Source organism: Tenrec ecaudatus, chromosome 1 (genome assembly GCF_050624435.1).
Source record: "Tenrec ecaudatus isolate mTenEca1 chromosome 1, mTenEca1.hap1, whole genome shotgun sequence".
Lineage (NCBI taxonomy): Eukaryota > Metazoa > Chordata > Mammalia > Afrosoricida > Tenrecidae > Tenrec > Tenrec ecaudatus.
Window position 1 is genome coordinate 32,258,373 of NC_134530.1, and position 23,382 is coordinate 32,281,754.

Sequence of the window (23,382 nt, forward strand, 5' to 3'; positions counted from 1 at the left end):
CAACTGCCTGGGAAGAGATCTATATTTGTACCTATCCCAAAGAAAGTGACCAGTCAATACACAAATTATAGAACAATATCACTAATCTCACATGTAAGTAAAACATTGCTGAAATTCATCCAACAATGACTGCAGCAGTGCATTGACGGGGAGCTGCAAGAAATGCAGGTCAGATTCAGAAGAGGACGTGGCACAGGGATATTGTTGATGTCAGATAAATCTAGGCTGAACGCAGAGGATCCCCGGAATATGTTTACTTGTGCTTTATTGATTAAGCAAAGGCATTCGATTGTGTGGATCATAACAAACTATGGATAGTCTTGAGAAGAATGGGAACTTCAGAACACTTCATTGTGCTTGTGTGGAATCTGTGCGTGGATCAAGAAGCAGCTGTGTGGACAGAACAAGGAAATCCCACTTGGTTTAAAATCAGGAAAAGTGTGAAGGCTGGATCCTTTCTCCATACGGATTTCATCTGGATGCTGAGCAAATAATTAGAGAAATTGGATTGTATGAAGAAGAATGTGGCATCAGGATTTGAGGACGGAGCAGCCAATGCACAGAGAGGACTATAGGACTGGTCCTACCACAAGACATGACGTTCCCTCACTGGCCCATCACGCTACGGGGACAGCACTGGAGTAACTGCGCGGAAAGTGTGCACAGTCTGCCCCACGCACAGCGGGGTGAAAGGCGAAGGGAATGCAACAGGGCGGCAAAGGGAGCAAAGTAACCAAGTCCACGAGGAATCCTGAAAATAGACTTCTGACTTGGGGGACAGGGCTTGGCACCTCGTCAGACCCCATTGGAAAACACTCATAGGGGTCAGCAGACAGACCTGGAACTATTTATCATTTTGTTTGTTTGTTTTTGTTTTCACCCTATGTCTAACTATATAAGAGAGGCAGGACAAACAATCTCAAGGAGAAAACAATGGGACCAGTGGTCCTGGTGGGGACATAGGAGAATAGAGGGTGGGGAGGGGGGATGGGGAGCCAACAATCTCAGGGATAGGGGAACAACAAGAGATCTAGGTGTTTGATCGAGTGCAATGTATTCGAGAGGAATTACTGAGAGCTGGATGGGGGGTGAGCTTGATAGTGGAACAGGAGGAAGGTGAAAGGAAATAGAGGAAAGAAGTAGGAAGCAAACACAATTTATAGTTATAGCTATAGGCATGTATATATGTCAATATATTAATTTAAAATATAAGGGATAGAGGCCAATGTACATATGTTAAGTATTGAAATAGCAGATGGACTTTGGGCTCAAAGACTCAAGACCTCCCTAAACACAAGAACACTTTGTTCCAATAATCTGGCACTCTTTGATACTCACCTTCCTGACATGATCACTGAAGACAAAATGAGTGTATAAGCAAATGTCTTGAAGAAAGCAGATGGTGCCCAGCTATCAAAAGATATAGTGTCTGGGGTCTTAAAGGCTTAAAGTTAAGCAAGCAGCCATCTAACAGGGAAATAAATAAGTCCACATGGAAAAAGCACAACAGCTTGTATGATCATGAGGTGTCAAGGGGATCAGGTATGAGGTGCTAAAAGATCCAAAACAAACAATTATATCAGTGTGAAAGAGGGGAGTTGGAATGGAGACCCAAAGCCCATCTGTAGACAATTGGACATCCCCCCACAGAAGGGTTACAAGGAAGGGATGATTCAACCAGGGTGCAGTATAGCACAGATGAAACACACATCATTCCTCTAGTTCCTAAATGCTCCACAAGATTCCTCCCCCTACCATGACCCTACAAATCCAGCTAGACCAGAGTACACACATTGGTACAGATAAGAGCTCTCAACACTTCAGGACAGATAAAACCCTCAGGAACAGTAGTGGGAGTAATGATATCATGAGGGAAGGGGGCTGGGAGGTTCCCAACAAGCCCCAAAGCTCTTGATTGTGGTTTCAATATGACTGAAAATTGACGCATAAGCAATCTTTTAAAGAAGCTGAAAGATGAAGCATGATGCATTGGACTTGCTGGGAAATAAACGAACAGTTTTATCTTTACAATTCTTCACCAAATACCTTGGATGCTGTGTTTCCCAAGAGACACTTCTAACAATAAAGGAGCGGAATTTTTCTGTTGTAAAAATAGAGCTACTGCCACATTTTGCAATTCCTCCGCAGTGTTCCCAGGCCCACTGTTGTGGGCTGCTGCTGGGCCAGCCCTAACTCACAGGGGCCCGTGCACAATGGCGCGAAATGCTACCTGCTGCTGAGTCTTCTCTATGAGAGGTCGCAACCATCCTGCTGTAACCCAGAGATTTCCTGAGCTGACTGTGAGCCTTACGTAGTCTGTTGTCAACTTGAGGCCTAAGAGTGAAGGGGTGGAGTTTAACCTGTCAATCAGCTTGCAGCTTGATGACCTCATTTGTAGGCGCTAAGGAGATAAATAGCTCACTGGAGGCAGGACACACACTCACTCCCTGCGACACATTATGGACAACAAGCCTGATAGAGCTGGAGGAGCCACGTGCAGACCCCTGCCAGCACTGAGATGCTTGTACCGCCACTGGATCCACATGACTGTCCATCCGCTGACTTGTGATCTTCCTGCATTTGGTGTGATTGCATGTGTTGTGTGAGTCTGAAGAGGACTTTATAGACTAGTATCAAACATATGGGCTAATATCAGACTTATGGACTTGATCTGGACTGGGCTGGGATGCCTTCTTAACATTCAATTGCTCTTATATACAAAGTTCTTTCCTACACACATGAGTCTCCCTGGATTTGTTTCTCCAGTCTACCCGGACTAGCACACTGACTGTCAGAAGTGGATTGCCAGACTTTTCTTCCTAATCTATCTCAGTCTGAAAGCTCTCTTAGAAACTGTTAAGCATCACAGAAAAAACTCAAATTCAGCATTTCTGTGTTTGGGTTTTTTATTGGTTGTGGGGCGGGGGGTTGTATGATTTTTCTTTGTATGAAATCCAGGACAGGTGAATTTATAGAGACAATAATTACAATATTAGATTTTTAGTATTATGGAAGGAGAGGTTGGGGAGAAATGGGGAGGTATAACAAAGAGAACAAAAATTAAGAAAATGGGGGAGGAAATGGGGAGCTACTAATAGCGATTACGAGAACTAAACTGTTCTAAAATTGATCATGGTGATGCTTGCAGACATTTTTAGCATGATTGAACTATTGACTGTGTGAATTTTAGGCCAATACAGCTGTTATTAAAAGTTTAATGAGTAAATAAAAAGTTAGAACTCCACTGGTACAGATAGGAACCGGAAACACAGGGAATCCAGGACAGAGGATCCCTTCAGGACCAGTGCTGAGAATGGTGATACCAGGAGGGTGGAGGGTGGAGGGTGGAGGGTGGAGGGTGGAGGGAAGGTAGGGTAGGAAGGCCGAATCAATTACAAGGATCTACATGACACCTCCTCCCTGGGGGCTGGACATCAGAAAAGTGGGTGATGGGAGACATCAGACAATGTAAGACATGACAAAATAATAATTTATAAATTATCAAGTGTTCATGAGGGAGGAGGAAGCCGGGAGGGAGGAGGAAATAATGAGGAGCTGATGCCAAGGGCTTAAGTGGAGAGCAAATGTTTTGAGAATGATGAGGACAACGAATGTACAAATGTGCTTGACACAATGGATGGATGTCTGGATTGTGATAAGAGTTGTCTGAGCCCCCCCATAAAATGATTTTTAAAAAGGTGAAACTCACTGCCATCAACTAGATCCCAACGCATAACCACCTTCTAGAACAGAGTCGAATTGCCCCTGTGGGTCTCCGAGACTGTAAATCTTCACTGCGGAGCTTGTGGTCAAACTAACCCACAAACTTCCACTGGCAGACAGGTGGGGGCAGCATGGGCTCAGGGTTGAACCCAAGTCTGCTTCATGGAAGGTAAGCAATTCTATCACACCTCTCAAAGACCATTCAAACCGCCCACACGTCCTCTGTGCTCTCCTGCCCCGGGTCCTCCCCGTGCTGAACAGGCGGCCTCCCTCCGCTGCCTCGGGCATCTTCTCTGTCGGAAGAAGTGCTCGCAACTCCGTTTACAAATCCCAGCGACATTTCTTAGAGGAAGCAGCAGGAGGCAGGCTGGTCTCACTTGTGTGGCTTTGGGGCTGAACTATCTAGGCCAGCCCTTTGGGGCAGGACCCGAGGGGCGTCGGCCTGTCCCACCGGCATCCTATAGCCGGCCTGGCTGTGTCCTCAAGGTGGGCCACTTGGCGGCCTCCCGAATGCAGGCCCTTGAGCAGAGACTGATTGGATTTGAAAGAGACAACCGCTGCTGGCCAGGTGTCTTCTGAATGGCTAAGTCCAGTTCATTGAGCTTAGTTGAAAAACAAGTTAAATGGAGTAGAAGGGGGAAAAACCTCTTTAAGGGAGAGAACAACGCGGGCTGTGTTGGTGCAGGGACAACTGTTTTCACCCCAGAGAGGATCACAACGCTCTTAAAGGAGGCGTCCAAGAAACAGACGAATGGGCCCAATTCAAGTTGCTGTAAAGAATGAGCGGTCTGTCCGTGGCAAGTGGGAAGTCGGGGCCAAGGGGAGCTGAAAGTGAGCAAGGCTGAATGGCTGGAAGAGGCCAGCCCACTGAAGGGGAACAAAGGGGGGGCACCGCGGTGGGAGGGCAGAGCAGAGATGGGTGGCAATGAGAGGGCTGCAGCCCGCCTGCCCTTGTAGGTCAAGTGCCAAGGCCTGCTGAGCTCTCCCCACTCCAGGGCCTCCGGGCTCCGTGAGGGCGGCAAGAGAGCTGTGGAAGCCGGTGTCTCCGACATTCAGGAAGAACCCCAGTGGGGCGAGTGGGGGACTTAGAAGCCGGGAAATGACGCTCTGAAATAATGCAGGGCTGAACAAACGGCTCTCACGCCCGACCCCTTCTGTTCGCCTGAGAAGTTTGCAACCTGGGCAGGAGGGCAGACGCTGCTAGAAGCACCTCCAGCAGACCTGATCGATTCATTACTTTGGGACCTTTGTCGAAATTGTTGTGACCCTTCCGCACTCAGTTACCCCCACAGGGGGTGACACCCCACAGTGTCAGAAGCTTGGTCATCAAGCAAAAGTAGACATGTCAGAGACCAGAGTTACCGTACATCACTCAATGCTACCATCTACCACCCTCAAAGGAAGGAAAGGGGGCAGGGGGGGTCCCTTCTGGCACAACAAAAATTATTTAATAAGATGCTTTTCAGAACATAATGACTTCAACAATCTTACTTCGCTTATTAGGAAACTCGGGTCTCGCTCCTTAATCAAGCGTGCCTTGAATGGAGTCAGGATATAAGGTGCTCAATCACTGCCTGACTAGTTGGGGGTTCAAGTCCACCCAGGGGGGCCTCAGAAGAAAGGCCTGGCTCTCTCCTTCTTACAGGTCAGCCATTCAAACCCCTGGGGGCTCAGTTTGACTCTGACACCCAGGGGGCACCAAGAGGGAAGCAGCTCAAGGGCAGCAGGGGTGTTTTCTATGTTCCCGCCTTCCCGCCTTTTGTCAATGCAAGAACTGAATTCCAGGAGAGAGACCTTCATGCCCTATTTCACTGGTTTTTATTACATAGAACGCTGAGTGTTTCTGTTGGATATCTGATTCTAAAAGATTAAAAAAAAATAAAAACAAACCTGAAACGCACTACCATCAAGACGATGCTGACTCAGAGCAAACCAATAGGACAGGGTAGGACTGGCCCTCTGGGTTTCTGGAACCAGAACCCTTTATGGGAGCAGAGAACATCATCTTTCGCCCATGGAGCGGCTGGTGTGTTTGAACTGCTGACCTTGCAGTTAGCAGCCCCACAAGAACCCACTATCCCAGCCGGGTTCCCTTTCCAGAAACATTTGGGTTTGTTTTTTTTTTTAACTCAGTCCTTTCATAGCATGTCCTTCCAGACCCTTTCTTTGTTTATGCAAGCGGCATGGATGTGTACCTCTTTTCCTCTCTAAGCTTCCAGGTCTCTGCTCCTAGAAAGATTTCAGCCTAGGACACCCTAGGGGGCAGTCTATGCTGTCCTATCGGGTGGCCAGGAGTCGGCATCGGTGGTGATGGTGCCCAATAACAGGTGTACAAGTGAAATTACCATGTAAACCCCTCCTTCTCTCGAGCTCTCTGAGCCATGACCTAAGCCGGAGGGCTTTCCCTCGGCAAGTGCCGGATCAAAGCCACATTTTCCCTCCTTTCAACCCCGAGAGTCAGCCCTTCATGGCGAGAGAACCTTAGATCCCAAGCTGGGCTGAACCTCAAAGCTCAGCCAGCCACTGGAGAGACATGCAGGTGATCTCGAGGCACCGTGGAGATGCAGGGTCTACACTGTCTCCCTGGGGTGCCCGTGAGCCCGAGGGGCTGGCTTCGAACCAAGCGCTCGCCGATCTGCGAGGGAAACTCAAAAGGGAAGTTCGTACAGTAATTCCATTTAAAATTGGAAGGACGAAGGGCTCTGGGGGTACAAAGATGTTCCAAGACCCAAGAAGCCTTTCGTGTCCCAATCCCTCAAACTCTTAAGAACTTGATTACTTAAACGAGAGCCCCAGTTCCATCTGCCCAATGGTTTGGGAATTGCCTTGTCAGACCTACTATATGAATGGGATTGGACACTCCACCACCCCCATTCCCACCCCCTCAAGTATATACATGTTGAAGTACCACCCCTTAGTGAAAGATGAGGCTTCCTACTCCCCTAAAGAGTTGCTGCTCTGTCCTATAGGGTCGCAGTGAGTCAGCATCGATGTGATGGCAGTGAGTGAGCGAGAGGGAGTCTCACACATTGAGAGACAAATGACTTTAAAGTGTCCCAGCTAGTGGCATTCTTACAGAAGTCCTAGGAAGCTAAGCCACCTTCAGAACCAGACTCTGGGGAATTGAAAACAGCACTTTAGAAAACCCCTTTGTGTTAGGCCAGGTTGACCAGAGAAACAAATCCAGAGACACTTATATATGTATGAGAGAGTGCTTTCTATCAAGAAGTAATTATATACAAGAAAACATCCCAGCCAAGTCCAACTCAAATCCTTAAGTTCAATACTAGTCCATCAGTCCCTCTTCAGACTCACGCAGCCACAAGCACGATGCAGAGTGCAGGAAGATCACAGGCCGCTGGGTACAGAGTCACGTGGATCCACTGGCGGCGGGCGCATCACAGGGGCTCTGGCAGCAGCCAGGATCAGCCAGCGGGAAGGTGAAGATGGAGGAGGAGGCATCATCCGCCTGTGGCCTGATTGACAGGTTGAATCCCACCCCTACACTTTTCTATATCTTCAAGTCAACAGGAAATGATGTCCCTCCCACCCCCTCCAAAGGGAAGAGCTGCTGTCCCGGAGGAAGCCCCTGCCGCGGGGCTGGCTCTAGCCCACCCTGAGTTCTACCCATCCCACTCAACCTCAGCCCTTCAGGACAGTCCAGAGTCCAGGTCTTCGTTCCAAAGGCTCGTTATAAGAAAGACAGCTCTTTGGAAATCAGAATGGACTCTCTTGCACCACTGTTTGATGACCATGCTGGACCACCTGTCAGTCTGGGTGCTAGGACAGCTCCACTTCACCGAACCCATTCTGATTGCTGTGGGTTGCCATGACCTTGGCCCTGACCCTAGGGGACCCCACAGAGAGTCATCCTCATGACCATGGGTCTTTGACTGCTGATCCCAGCCTAGTGAGGGTGAGTCAGTGAGCTTGCGTGTCTGCTGTGTGCTCAGTCCTCTGCCCGGTGCTGCAGAAGGAGACCTACATGAGGGGTTGGTCTGGTCCTCAGAGAGTTTGCAATGACTTGTAAGGAGAGGGTCAGCTGTTCGGGACTCTCTTCTTAGGAAAACAAATCCTCTGGAAGCAAAGTCAAGGTCCCAAGGTGCCTGCTGCCCCCGCAACTGGCAGAGTTCTAATGGCACCAGGAATACTTGCATGTATGGAGACACAAGGGCACATCTGTGTGGGTGTGAGCAGGTGTGTGTGCACCTCTGCAGGTGCACACATGTGGACAGAGAAGGTCAGAACCTGGAAGCATCCCCGAACAGTGGGAAGTGATGCTGATTGGTGGACTTCAGTAACTCATTCACCTTTCACTGTAGTTCCATGAACATGCTCTTTACGCACACCCCTCTGGCTCTCTACCTGCCCCAATCTTCTTCTGAACTGCAAGGCAGAGGAAGCCCCCTCATGGGTAACTGCCATTCTAAGTCAGGAACTGGGGCGGGGACTGGGGGGTCGTGGGGGAGGGCCTCAGCCTAGCCAGGGTCCAGGTGAGAGAAGCCCCGACAGAGAGGTCCCAGCCTGGGTTTGTCCAAGCTGTCCCCAGGGCTCTGCTCAGCGCTGATGGAATAAATGCATGAGTGAGCGAATGAATGAATGACCTCAGAAGAGGGCTGAATGCATCGTACTCCACTGCTGCAGGAGCGGCGCAGGATGTGGGCCTGTGAGCCATCCAGTGCTGGGATTGAACACCTGCCCCAACTCCTGACTCATCCATCCTGTGTGGTCTCATCCTCCCAAACATCCGGACCAGGAGAAGTGGGGAGCCCACTCCCTTCAACTGTAAGGGCTCCCTGAGGTTAACACACATAGAACCTGAAGACAACCCTGGTACGAACACCTTATTCCTCAGAGCAAGGGCCTGGGGAAGGACAGGGGGACAAAGCCACTTGGCTGCCGGCTTGGGGAGGGCGTGTGCCCACAACATCAGAAAGCCAGGTTTTGGAAGTGAGGCTCCCTGCACCAGAGAATGCTGAGAAAGGGACCCTTCCCTTTGGGAAGAGTAGAGGGTCTCTGTGGATGGCTCTTCTGGGGCGGATGGACAGCTCCTCCCCAGTGCACGCCAGGGCACCCACAGAAGGTGAGGCTCTTCCACCACCTGGTGGACAAGCAAGGCTGGCAGCTCAGGTGAGCTGGGTCCGGCTGCCACATGCCCTGTGATGCTCTGTTTCTCCCCTGCTCTCTCGCCTCTGAGCTGTCACTGCTGTGCACAGTGATTCCCCCACAACCGGAAGTGCCAGGAAACGCTTGGCTGTCTATCAGCCTGGAGAGGCTTGAAAAAAAAGGGAATTTCAGAACACTTCATTGTGAGCACGCAGAACGTGTACATGGATCAAGAAGCAGCTGTGCGAACTGAGCCGGGCATGCTGCATGGTTTACAGTCAGCAAAGGGGTGTGTCCTCCCACCATATGTATACCATATATACTCGAGTATAAGCCAACCTGAATATCAGCCGAGGCACCTAATTTTACCACAAAAACGGCATTAAAAATGTGCTAAGAAAAACCCTGCTTATACACGAGTAAGTCTAGGTAGACTAGAGAAACAAATTCATAGACACTCATAGATATACGAGAAAGAGGTTTATATACAAGAGCAATTGAAAGCTGAGAAAACATCCCAGCCCAGTCCAGATCAAGTCCATAAGCCTATATTAGCCCATATGTCCAATACCAGTCTATAAATTCCTTTTCAGACTCACGCAATACATGCAATGATGCCAAATGCAGGAAGTTCACAGGCAAGTGGGTGGAAAGTCTTGTGGATCCAGTGGCATTGTAAGCATTTCAGCGCTGGCAGGGGTCTCCACGTGGCTCCTCCAGCTCCCAGGGCTCTGGTTGCGTCAGGGTAGCTTCATGTGGCTTCTCCATGTGTCTTGTCAGTAGAGCATCATCTCAGGGAGTGAGTAGAGAGAGTCTTTCCAGTCTTCCAAGGAGGAAATTCAGAAGTTCCCAGAATTCTCAGAAGGCCATGCCCACAGAGGCCTCATTGGCTGTGACCCGACTGACAGACTAGACTCCGCCCCTTCACTCCTAATCCTCTTAAGTTCCAAATTGACACCAGATGATGTAACTACCACGCCATACTTATTCAATACGTATCCTTAGCAAATCACCTGAGAAGCTGGACAGTGAGAAGAAGAATTCAGCATCCGGATTAGAGGAAGTTGAACAACCTTCAATATGAGATGACACAACTTTGCTTGCTGAAAGTGAGAAATACGTCAAGCACTTGCTGATAGAGACCAAGGATTGTACAGATGACAACTCAATGAAAGCAGACCCAAATCCTCACACCTGGACTAACAGGTACCATCATGATCAATGGAGGCAAGGTTGAAGTTGTCAAGGATTTCCTCTTGCTTCGATTCACGATCAGTGTTCCTGGAAGCAGCAATCAAGAGATCCAAGGACGTGTTGCATTGGGGAAATTCACTACACGACACTTCTTTAAAGTGCTGAAAAACAAAGAGTTTACTCTGAAGACTCAGGTGGTCCTGACCCAAGCCATGGTATTTTTAACGCCTCGCATACATGTGAAAGTTGGAAATTGAATAAGGAAGACGAAAGAAAAATCTACGCATTTGAATGATGGGGCTGGCAAAGAACATTGAAAGTGCCATGGACTGACAGAAGAACAGACCCATCTGTCTTGGGAAGAAATGTGTCCAGCGTGCTCCTTACAGGCAAGGATGGTGAGACTTCATTTCTAGCACTTTAGACATGCTGTCGGCAGAGACCACTCTCTGGAGAAGGACGGCATGCTGCACGAAGCAGAGAGGCAGTGAAAACAGGGAAGACCTTCGACCAGTGTCTAGAGCAAGGTTTAAATGCAACACACAAAAATAAGATGCAAACATAAAAAAATAAAAACTAATAAGATGTAAAGGGAGGAGGGGAACCAAATGAGGAGCGGATACCCAGGGCTCAAGTAGAAGCAAATGTTTAGAAAATGATGATGGCAGCATATGTACAAATATGCTTGACACAACCGATGTGTGGAATGTTATAAGAGTATCATTTTTAATAATAATAAGATTTAAATATAAACAAAATGCAAAGCATAACAACAAGATTGAAATGTAAACAAAATAGGAAAGGTTAAAAACAAGACTGTAGCCGAGACAGGACTGATGTGGCAAACAGGACAGACTTGGGTGAGATACATACATTTCACAGTAAGCGCTCCACTGCGCGCCCCCCCCCCCCCCTGAGTGCGTGGGGGGGGGGCTCCTGCTTGCTGCTGGTAAGCACTCTCAATTCTTCATTTGTGATGTGTGAAGGTTTTCTATTACGGACTATTTCACATCTGTTTGACATGTATTGGGCCGTGTGAAGGTCAGGGGGCAAATGTAGCACCACTGAAAGAGCGTCCTGTTTCGGACCTGCAACTGTCCCTCTGGAGACGCTCAGAGCAACATGGTTAACACAGTGGCTCCACACGGACTCAAGCACGGTGTAGACGGCCCCGTGTAGACGGCCCAGGACCAGCTGGGGTCCCGTGCGGTTGCGCCCAGGGTGGCGAGGAGTAGAACAGACGCCATGGTATCTAACAACAACAACAACACTGATCTGATCTCTTGCCCCAAACACCACCCACCGGTTTGGAAGCTGGGCGTGGGAGCCCAACTGTAGGCTCCATCCTAGTCCCGGGGGGACACTTCCTTCCCAGAGAAGAGACAGGAGACCTGGGCCTCCCTGCTAACCTCGCCGGCCTCCCATTCGGGACCTAAACCGTATCCCAGTGGTGTCCAATGTGATCATTCCCACCACCCCGTGGGGTCTGGCTTAGTCTCTTGGAGAGGATAACAGGGCCTTCAGAGACTTTGTCCCTGTATCTTGGGGACCTGGAAAGGAGTTCATTTGATCCCCTGGGGATTTGGGTCCTGGATTTGGTGAGCCCCTGCCCTTCTAGGGGTTCTGCTGTAAAGCTGATGGAGGCCACGCCAGGCCCTGGAGGAGGTTTGGGGTCTCTCTGCTGCAGCTCCCACCTCCTCCTGGTATGGCCTTCTCACAGGGAGGCTGAGGGCCACCCGGGAGCACCCTTCCACTGGGAACCCAGGGGGACTGGCAGCAAAGGAACCCTACCTGCTGCTCTGGCAACCCCTCTGCCTGCAGTCACCCCCACCCCAGGAGAGGCTCCCCCAGGGTAGAAGCAGTGCCAGCCCCCCACAGGGAGAGAGGGGATGTGGGCCCAGGACCAGCCTCCCTCCTGGCCCTGCCGCCTGCCCTTAGCACCCAGGGGCGCTGTGTCCTCTGGCCCTGCTCCTGCTCTGTCTGCCGTGAGCGGGCTGGTCTCCAGTGTGTACACGTGTACCTCATAACAGGTGGGTCAGATGGGTCAAGACTGTCTGCCTTCTCTACTCTCAGGTAGGACAGCGTCCTGCCCCTCGGCAGTCTCCACCACCCCAAAGGGTTAGGAAAGGCCAAGGACCTGCTCAGCAACGCCTAGCCTTCCAGCCCTTTCTCTTGCTGTAAACTTCGCAATTGAATATGGAAACGAATGATCAGCTCCTGCTGTCCTGGCTGTCCTCAGAGGCGCCCTGGTGGCTCGGTGGTCACGAGTTGGTGCGCTAATCTCAAGGTCGGGAATTCAAAGTCACCAGCCCGCTCCAGGGGAGAAAGTAGATCACCAGGCCTTTCTTCCTAGACTGCCCTATAGGACAGTATAGAACTGCCCCCATTGGTGTTCGAGACTGAACAGTAGAAAGTTGTCGAGGATTTTCGTGTTGCTGAGATCCACAGTCACTGCTCACGGAAGCAGCCATGAAGAGATCCAAAGATGCACTGCACTGGGTCTGTCTGCTGCCCAAGACTCCTTTAGCTGGCTGAACAGCAAGGAGGTGACTTGGAGAATGGAGGTATTTTCCATCGCCTCAGATGTATGTGAAAGTTGGACACTGGCTAAAGATGACCGAGGGATCGATGCACTTGAACTATGGTGTTGGTGAAGCCCTATTGAAAGTACCATGACTGCCGGAAACAGATCTGCCTCGGGCAAGGGGCAGTCAGAGTGCTCCTTGGCGGCGAGGATGGCAACACTTGGTCTTCCATTCTTTGGACATGTGAGGAGAGACCAGGCCCTGGGGAAGGAAGGACATCATGCTCGGTAAGGTAGAGGTGAAGAAAAGCCCCCACGAGACGCTTAACACAGTGACTGCACAACGGGCTCCAGCCTGGAAACATTGGGAGGATGTTCTGTTGTGCATAAGGTCGCTATGGAACCCATTCGATGGCCCCTAACCACAACAGAGGGTCACTTGGCATTGGCATTCACTGGTGGGCAGTGAGCTTCACCTTCCCACCCCTCATCTCCCCCAGGACAAAGAACCAGTCACTCCCACGACCCTTGCTTCTTCTCAGGGAGTCTGGGTGGGCTGGGGGCAGGGGAGACCAGAACCATGCTTCCCACTGGCCACATGGTTGGGCAAGGCCATGTTGCTGAGGATCAGCCAATGGAATGTGAGTGGGAGGAGCCTCTTGCACACCTGGCCCCACCCACAGGCCTTTTCTGAGCTACTTCCCATCAATCAGCTCAGAGATAGGCTGGAAGATCCCACGGTCCCTGGATAACTGTGGAGTCCCCACTTTGAACTTGACATCTGACCAAGTCCCTGAGAGGTTAAGGTTTCTCAGTTATAACTACTTACTTCACTGCAGGTCATTTCGTGTGTGACTGACAAATAGAAATGCCTGTTAGTATTTTCCTTTTCCTGTCACTATTATCTTCTGTCAAGTGGAAAGCCCATGCACAACAGAACAGAACGATTGTGAATTTCAGGTGTAGATCACCAGGCCTTTCTTCCTAGTCTTCCTTAGCCTAGAAAGTCCACTGAAACCCTGCCACCATCACAGCAATCTGTTATTTTTCAGATATTTGAAATGAACTTGTATGTCACTAACGACTCCAAGTCCATGGCAGTCTTACTTTCCCCCCTTTTTTAGTCACTCAGACCAATGTTTCGGTCTGAGGGGTAAGAAATCTGGAGGATTTTTTCCACTCTGTGAGCCTTCACGCTTGCTTTTTTTCCCCTTTTCTTTTGGTTTTTAAAGAAGCACACTGTAGAGAAAAAAGAAGAGGGGGAAGCAACAGCAGCACACTGTATAAGGTTACACACCGTCCTAACAAATGAAATCAGAAACAATATCCCTTCAACCCCCATAAATGTGATTCTCTTTCTCTCCAGGCCCCCTTCAATATCCTACCCCTTCGTCTCCCTGATCCTGCCCCTGGCCCTGGCCTCCTCATAATTGCCAAAGTCTTATCTTTTGTGTAAAAACCATGTTTCTTTTTCTTTGTTTTTTTTCTCCCTATTTAATAATGGTGTTATAATTATTTATCTTTGTAAGATTGGCTAAGTTTGCTAAGCATTATGTTCTCTAGTTTGGTCCACCTCGAGATGTTTAAGAGATTGTTAATAAAAGAGAATTGTCATTGTTTTTTAATTGATGCATAATATTCCATTGTATGTATGCACAGAGTTTATTGATCCAATCCTCTATAATCAGAGCTTTTGGTTGTTTCCATGTTTTTTGGCACGATGGAAACGGCTGTTGCAGTCTTTATTTCTTACGCATACTCAGTAGAGAGATTGCTGGACCATAAGGGACTAGTATCTGCATCTGTCTAAGGAAGTGGCACAGCGATTTCCACAGTGCTGTACAACTGGGCCGTCTCCCCGTGATGGAAAAGCGTTCCCATCTCTCTGCATCCTCTCCACATTTCTTATTTTCTGCTTTCCTGGATTTTGCTAGCAGTTTTTGTGTGAAGTGGTATCTCGTTGTTTTCATTTGTCATTCTCTTTTTGCTGATGAATGCAAACATTTCTTCGTCGGGTTGTTGGCTGCCTGCAAGTTGTCTTTGATTGTGCTTTCATGTCTTATGTCCATTTTTTGAATGGGGTTATTAGTATTTTTCTTAAGATGTTGTAGTTGTCTATAGATTTTGGAGGCGAACCCTTTTTCTAATGTACTGTTACTAAATATATTTTCCCCAATCTCTGGGCTCTCCTTTAACTCTTTTGATGAAGTCTTCTGATGTGCAGAAATGTCATACTTTTGTTTGTTTTGCTTCATACTTTTGTTTTAAAGCAGATTTGGGTCCTTTACTTTGTCTTCTGTAGAGTGGATAGTTTTCATTATGTGCAGTTTATGCCTTGTATTAGGATCCTCGAGTTTGTCCCTCTTTTTCATTGACGGTCTTTATGGTTGTGTGGCTGACACATAGCTCTTTGATTCATCTTGAGTTTGTTTTTGTACACGGTGTGTGGCGTGTGGGTCCTGCTTCTTTCTTCGCAGGTGACTGTCCAGTTTTCCAAACACCACTTATTGAAAAGGCTACCTCTTCCCCACATACTGTGTTGTAGTCCTTATTCCAATATCAGGTGTCTATAGGTACTTGGTTTTTTCTGGGTTCTCAATTCTAATCCATTGGTCTCCATATCTTCCGCTGCACCAATACAGGCCATATAGCAGGCTTTAAAGTCTTAGAATAAAAGCTCTCCAACTTTCCTTTTATTTTTTAGTAGTGTTTTGTTCATCCTGTGTTTCTTTTCGTTCCATATTCAGCTGGCGATTGGTGTTCCTATTTCTTTAAAGAACTGTGGTGGGAGTTGAACCGGAATTGCATTTTTCTTGTAAAGTATTTTTTGATAATGTTGACATTATCACAATGTTTAATCTGTCTATCCAAAACCACCGTAGCTTGTTCCGTTTGCATAACGTTCTTTGTTTTCATGTGGAAATATTTTGTTTTCCTGCTATAAGTCTCTTGTTTCTCTGATAAGATTTATTCCTAAATATTTTATCTTTTGTGTCGATGGCATTGTTCTTTTAATGTCTTTGTTGGGGGTATCATCCGCTGTAGTATACAAGGATCCAACTGATTTCTGTATGCTGATCTTATCGCCTTCTATACTGCCAAATTTTCCAACTGGCTCCTGCAATTTTTTGAGTCTTTGAGGTGTTCTATATAGAGAATTATATCACCTGTGGATAAAGAGAGTTTTATTTCTTCCATGCCTACATGGATACCTTTAGCCCTTTGATGTCTTACAGCTCTAGCTAAAGTTCCCAGGGCTGTATTAAATAAAAGTGGTGATAAAGGGCCACCCTGCCGAGTTCCCATCAGCAATAGTCTTCATCAGAGAAGATGAAAAGTCTACCATTGAACTGCTCCTGCCGTCCCCCAGGCCACAGAGACCATTCACATTCTCCTGCACGGGACTCACGGGGGTCCTCTCGGCTACACCTCTCCTTGATCCCATTGTCCACAGTGGCGGCTTCTATTAGCTCCCATGTGTGGGCCATTCTCAATAAGCCCCCTCCAGGGACTCACCTCTAACAGCCTGGCCCACATTCTTTGCGGCTGCCTCAAAGGCCTCTCAACATCAGCACATTTCAAACTAAACCTGGATGGTCACCCCACTTTTCTCTCACAAACCCCGGCTTTTCTCTCAGAAGAGAAAAGCTGGAAGCTCCCCAACATTCCACCCCCACCTCCCACCCTCACTCCTCCACCAACCAACCCTCTCTGCCCTCCATCTCCACCATCATCCTCTCTCACCTGAGCCCTGCCCCCACCTGGCACACCCGCAGTTCCTCTTGGTCCCCTCCAATCCACTGTCCACCACGAGCCTTATGGTCTCTTCAAACTCTGGATATGATGTAAGGCACCCCCTTCTAGGCTTCTCATTGTCTTAGAAAAGGACAGCAACTCATGGCAGTGAGCTGGGCCCACCCTGCCCCAGGCCCATCCCTCCTCTTTTGGCCAAGGCGCTGCTGGGCCTGGACAGGCTGGGCCCCCCTCCCCCACAGTCCCCAGTTCTCCGCTCAAATGCCATTTGTCAGGTCACCTCCAAGAACCTTGACTCTCTCCTAGCAGGTCACACTCCCAGCCATCAAATTCATGACGACTCGTGATGGCCTATGGGACAGAGGAAAGGTGTCCCTGAGGGTGTCCCACGTTCCAGATCTTTCGGGAAGTGGACTGCCACACTTTTATCCCACCGAGAGGCCTGTGCGATCAAATGCCAGCCTTTCTGAGAGCAGCCAACGCTTCACCCACGGTTCCACCAGGGTTCCCATCTCTCGACAGTCACCTGCTCTAGTTAACTTGTTGATGCATGCTTCTCCGAAAAGGTCGCTTCGTGCGGTTAAAGACTGCTCTTTGCTTCATGGGGAGGGGGGGGGGCTCCCAGTACCTCACTGGCCCCTGAAGGATTTATTGCATGAGTGAACTGAGCCCTGGTGGTTTAGTGAATTTCCGTTCGGCTGGGATCTGCCAGGTCTGCCGCTCAAAACGACCAGCCACTGGGAGAAAGACAGGGCTTTCTACTTCCATGAAGTTCCAGAAACTCACTGGGGCAGTTCTAGCCTGCCCTGTGGGGTCCCTAGGAGTCGGCATTGACTCGATGGCAATGAGTTTGGGTCTCTGAGTTTGAAGTGGAGCCGGACGAAATTCCTAGTGGGGCTGACTTGGCCATTGGGTTCAGCAGGCCCAGCCCCAGGCCAAGGCTTTGGGGGCCCTATAAAAATGTGCTATTGTCTTTTAAATTCTGAAAAGAGGTCAAAACCTTCTGAGTTAAAGAAAATGCTTTCATGTTTAATCCTTACATGTTCATAGAGACCCTCGGGGACAGTAGGGATGGATGTCTCAGTAAACAAGGTAAGCACTGGTTACCTGTGCTTCGTCACTACTCTGTACTAAACAGTTTCGTGTGCTTTACATGTCCGGGATTTGAAGAGTGGTTTGGATTCTGTAGGAAGGTGCTGTAGGGTTGGGAGAGACAGCCAGCCCTCGGAGACAATGGAAATGGGTGAAATTGTCCCCTACAGATTTGTAAGTAAGCACAACTCAGCCGGTGTTTGCCTTGCTTGCCAGTCATGTGACTGCAGATGGCCCAATAGCCCAGTGCTCAACTGTTGACTGGCCCTCTTCTTCCGGCCAAGCACGGTGTCCTTCTTCAGGGACTGGCCCCCCTGACAAAGCCTGCGCACCCTTCTCTCCTAAGGAGCATGCTGGTTGTACTTACTTCTCCCTAGGCTGCTGTTTGTTCCTCTGGCCTCCCTGGTGATCCCTATGGGGCAGTCTGTCTGTCCCACGAGGGTGTTCCCAGTCTCAATCAACTTCATTGCACCTAACAAGCACATTTATCTTTAGATGGAAGCGGCGGTGACAATCGTATTTTTAGTTATGAATACGTTGACGTCTTTCATGGAGGAAGGCTTCTCCCCGCCCCAGGCAAAAAAAACGTCCAAGGTACAGGGAAGTGCGGCCCTGCGTCTGGCTGGGTTTTTCTGAGCGATCCAGCCTCCTCTCCCGGGTCTGGAGGAGTAGAGGCTGGGGAGGGTGGGAGACCCGCCGCGCCCCACCCGGCCACCGCCTGGCGGTGCCGCTTTAAGGATGCTCTGCGGGTACCAGCCCGCGGGCGGCGGGGATGCGGGCGTGACGTCACGGCCCCGCCCCGCGGGGTGATGCTGCAGCGGCGGCGGCGGTGGGCCCGGGGTGGCGGGGCCGGGGCCGAGCTGCGCACGCGGCAGGCAGGGACCCAGCCTGGCCAGGGATGCCTCCTGTCTGGACCCACAGGTACCAAACACCCTTACACCCCGGACCTCGCTCGGCTGCCCGGGCTCGGCCGCCGAGAGCGGCCTTAGGCCCCGGGGGATCAGAGCGCCCGGATCGGGCTGGACCTGACACCTAGACCTTTGTTCTTGTCGGATATCGACTTACAGTAATTGAGCTGTCAGTGAACCCCCTTCTCCACCCCTGAGTGCAAGACCCCCAGGCTCGGCCGAGGGCAGCGGCTCAGAACCCCCGAATCTGCCCCAGGCTTCCGCCGGCGCTCCCGGGTCACCTGGGCAGGTGTCATCGCTTCCGCTTCACCCCCTCCCGAGGCAAACCCTCTGGACCGCCCGGGCCTGTGGCGCCCCTCCCAGCACCCAGGGGGGCAGCATCGGCAGCGCGTCAGGGTGCCTGCTCTCTGGGGGGCGGGATCAGCGGGCTTTGCCCCGAGGAGAAGGGATTTCTCAGGTGGCCCCGGGCCTTTCTGCTTTCCTAGGAAGCCCAGGCAGCGCTCAGGACAAACGGGCCATCAGGCAGGCCCCAAATGACCAGAGACCCACAGAGAGAAATTGGGCCCGTTCCGAAGGGAAGGTGACCTCAGGCGACTCCACGTGGGAAGTGGCATTTTCATTTAGAAAAGTAGAGAACGAACGGAACGGAGGATTCTGCCCCGGAGCGGAACCGTCACCCATGCTCAGCGTGCTGATGAGCTGGACGCTCCTGCTTTTTCGTGGCTACCAGTGGCCACCTAAATTGTCCATAGGGATGTTTGGTGCTATCACTTGGCACCCTCCACATTCTGGAAGCACGGTGTGTGTGGTGGTGACTTTAGGGGGTCCCGGGTGTACATGGCCACTTGTTTTCGAGTAAACGGTCCTATCGTGTCATGAAGACGAGCTAATGACTCTGCCATTTGGTATTAAAATCCGACTTCATCATTTTACAGCCCACTTCCACTCCTTTTTTATTGTAAAACATTTCTTATTGTGGTAAAAGTGTATCTAACCGAACCGTTTGTCGACTCCACATGTTTTGTGCCGCCTTGGCTGCCCTCTTTCCCCAGTATACCCCCCTGAGCAAGGACTCCCCTCCCTCTGCCCTCCCACCTCTAACAGGTGTTGGCCTTTCCCTGGCGGCTCATCTATCCGGGTGGGATCAGACACCGCTTACCTTTGGGGACTGAGGTTTTTCACTCGGCATTAGGCTGCCTTGCTCTTGACGACTGAGTAATATTCCACGACAAGCACGGTCCATTCACTGCTAGTGAGCGCTTAGGTCGTTCCCACCCTCTGGCTGTGGTGAGGAGTGGGACGGTGAGCAGGTATCTGCTTGCATTCCACTCGCAGCTCTTTGGGCCATGCACCCATGATTGCGGTCACTGGGTCATAGGCTGTGTAACTGCTGAGGAAACCCACACTTTCTACAGTGGCAGTACCAGTCTCATCCCCACTGGCAAGGACTGAGACGTCTCATGTCTCCACATCGCCGCCACCACCTGTTGCTTTCCTTTCCTTCCCGTTTATTAATTTACTTTTTTAACCAGAGTCAGGGAGTGGTGTGAGGTGGTATCTCCTGGTGGTTGTGATGCTGAGCTTGTGGGCTACCTGCATGTATTCTTCGCTGACAGCTGGGCTGTTTCCGGTTTAACCAGGTGCTCTGTCTTTTGCCAGAGTTGTAGGAATGTGCTATCTTTTCTGGGTATCAAACGCTTATCCGTGGTTCCCAAGCTACATGTTGTCTCTTCAGAAATGAACTTTTGAAAATGTTTCTTAGAATAAAGCTTCCTGGATAACTTTTTTTGAAAGAGAAGGGGCTAATGAAGATTTCTTTTTTTTTCAAGCTTGGGTTTAGTTCTGGATTCGATGCTAAAAGGGGGCTTAAGTTGGGGATAGGAGGGTCTCAGTTGCTGAAGCCAGCTGCAGTGATGCTCTGAAGCTGACGGTGGGGCTGAGATGGTCATATCACAGGAAGAGAAGCCAGCCCTGGGCGTAGCTCACTTTCAGTAGAACGAGTCCGCCTTTAAAGAAATAGACTTCCTTCCCATGGCGTTTAAAGCCTTCAAAACATGGCCAGCTCCAAACTCCAAACTGGTTCTTCATTCCAAGATTATAGGTAAGGTGTTGATGCCTGTGAACTTCCTCCAGGCTGAGGTAAAAGCTGAGAAGAGGAGGAGAGGTGCTGTTGTCTGAGGGCACAGGTGGGGAGGGAGCTGTCCCTGGAGAGGAGTGTGAGGCTGTGGCCTGCAGGTCCAGCTGGATCCAGCTCTCTGCACACTTCCCGCAAAGGTCGCACATGCAGTGTTCGGAGAGGCAAGCCTGGGATTGGAATCAAGGAACCTCCAGGAGTTGCTAACAGCTACCTGGGTGTCTGAACCCAAGACCTGCCAATCACCAGCTTTAAATTTTTTATTTACTATGTATAGGGTCTGAGTGAGACCCAGTAAACTACATGAGCAAGGAGCTTAAGTTTAATTTTTCAATTTTTTGACTTACTCTTCCTAAGGGAATCACGTGTCTGATGAAATATGACCTGTCTCACCTAAAGGGTGTAGTGGGTCTACATTGGGCTGCTGACTGCAAGTCAGCAATTGGAACCCACTGCCTTTGCTCAGGAAAAGGACGAGGCTTTCTGCTCCCGTGAAAATGTACAGCCGCAGGGCAGTTCTGCTCCGGCCTATCGGGCTGCCATGAGTTGGAATGGACTCGATGGCGGTGAGGCTTTTCTGGTTTTGTCTTTGGAGGTTTACTTAGTTCTTAGGTACACCTGTTCTTATTTTAGAGGAGAATGTGGTGTTTTCCTAAGGTCACATAATAATCATTTATAAAAGCGAGAGACATGGAGTTTCTGCTTAGGTCACCCCCTGTCACCTCAGTGTAAAATCCCTCCCTCTGGCTAATCCCTACTGGTGGCTTGCTTCATTTCTCACCACAGCTCCTTTTACATGATGATTGCTACTACTTAGCACCCCATTGTGCCGCTTCTTCACCTGGCACAGGGCAAGGATGCTGCCTTCTCTACCTGCTGTGGTACCCATTACTTAGCCTGATGGGATGATGGCTGGGTAGGTAGATATTCGGAAGAGTGGATGGATGGATGGATATTTGAAAGAGTAGATGTGTAGATGGGAAACTGAGTGTGTGAGTAGATATGAATGAGTAAATGGAAGGAAGGAAAAAGAGCAGAGGTTGTTGATGGGAGGATGGGAGGATTGGTGGTAGGTGGCTGTTTGGAATGGTGAATAGGTCAATGGATGGTGGATGAGAGAATCTATTGAAGTTGGGGTTTTTGTTGTTAAGTATCATTGAATTGACTTCAACGCACCATGATGCTAAAGACAACAGAAGGAAACACTGCATGGTCCTGTGCCATACTCACAATTGTTGGTTTGGACCCATTGTTGTAGCTATTTCAACCTATTTCTATTGAGAGTCTCTCTTGTTCTCTGACCCTCTACTTTCCAATCATGATGTACTTTTTCAGGGATGGATTTCTCCTGATACCATGTCACAAGTAAATAAGACCAAGTTTTGCCATGCTTGCTTCTAAGGACCATTATGATTGTATTTCCTCTAAGACAGATGTTGTGTTAGTCTGGATACTTTAGAGAAACAAATCCACAGAAATTCATGTATAAGAGAGAGTTTTATATAAAGGTTAAGTGCACATCAAGAAAACATCCCAACCCAGTACTACCCAAGCCCACAAGTCCAACATTAACCCATATGTCCAGCACCAATCCACAAAGTCCTCCTCCATCTCACAAAACACACACTATGACACTGACTGCAGGAGGAAAGCCGAATCAGTGAATGTGTAAACATCTCAGCGCTGGCAGGGGTCTCCACACGGCTGCTCCAGCACTCAGGGCTGCATCGGGGTAGGTCCATGCGGCTTATCCTTGGGGATATCTTGCAGGAAGTGAGCCTTGCAAGCTGAACTGGGGAACTGGCTAAGGCAGCTGAATCCTGGTCTGACCATCACAAAGCAAGAGACCTGAGAACTAGAAAGGCGAGGCTTACAGAGCCATTTATCCCTCCGCCCTTCAATTAATCCCACGTGTGTTTATCAGCCAGGTTGGCACAATAAACTACCTCAGATATGTTTGACATTCTGATAGTCTGTTACTTTCACTATTCTTCCCCAGTCGCATAATTCAAAGTGTATCAAGTCTTCTCCACTCATTCGTATTCATTGTCCAACTTTCACATGCATATGAGGTGGTTGACAATACCATGGCTTGGATTAGGCACATCTTAGTCCTCAAGTGATATCGCTGTGCCTTAACCATTAACCCTTTAAAGAGATCTTTTGCAGAAAATCTGCCCACTGCAATATATAATTTGATTTCTTGATTTCTTGACTACTACTTCCCTGCGTGTTGTTTGTTGTTGTCAGGTGCAGTGACTAGTTGATTTTGATACAGTGACTCTGTACCATCTTCTATGATGCTTCCTACATCATTCAATATTTTGCCCATAGGATCTTCAGTATTTGCACTTGAGACTTGAATTGTTTCTCAAGTATGCTCTTCCTGTGAGGCGGTCTTTGTGCATTCCATTATATAGTTCACGTTGTTTTCTCAAGCTGCCCTTTGAAATTTTCTATTCATTTCTGTGCCTTTATCGTTTCTTCCATTAGCTTTCACTGCTCTGTGACTAAGAACAGGTTTTATAGTCTCTTCTGACATTGACATTGATCTTTTCATTGTTTCCTGTCTTTTCCATGACCTTGTGCTTGATTCATGAACGACAGTCTTGATGTCCCCCCCACTGATCATCAAGCCTACCGTCGTTAGTGTTCAGTGCGTCAAATCTGTTCTTCAAATGTCCTCAAAATTCAGGTGGGATAGACTCAAACTCTTTTGGGGTGCCATGGACTTGTTTTCATCTTCTTCAGCTTCACCCTGGACCTGCATATGAGCAATCGATGGTCTGTTGCACCGTCATCTCTGGACTGGTTTTAGCTGCTACTATTGGGCTTCTCCATCATTTCTTCCTACAGATGTTGTCTCTTTGATTTCTGGAGAAGGCCACAGGTAGAGTGGCCTTTGGTGTTGTCGAAAAAGGCATTTGATATGAACCAGTCATTAGTCT

The 23,382-nt window shown here is 49.3% G+C and overlaps 1 protein-coding gene across 1 annotated transcript in view; it reads left to right on the forward strand.

The window, feature by feature from the left end:
- Window positions 1-18,158: 18,158 nt before the first annotated feature.
- Window positions 18,159-23,382, forward strand: part of SLC45A1 (solute carrier family 45 member 1) — a 32,079-nt gene continuing 26,855 nt past the window's right edge. The window contains exon 1 of the mRNA XM_075550639.1: window positions 18,159-18,313. The gene's annotated coding sequence lies outside the window, so the exon portion shown is untranslated. The remainder of the gene's footprint in view (window positions 18,314-23,382) is intronic.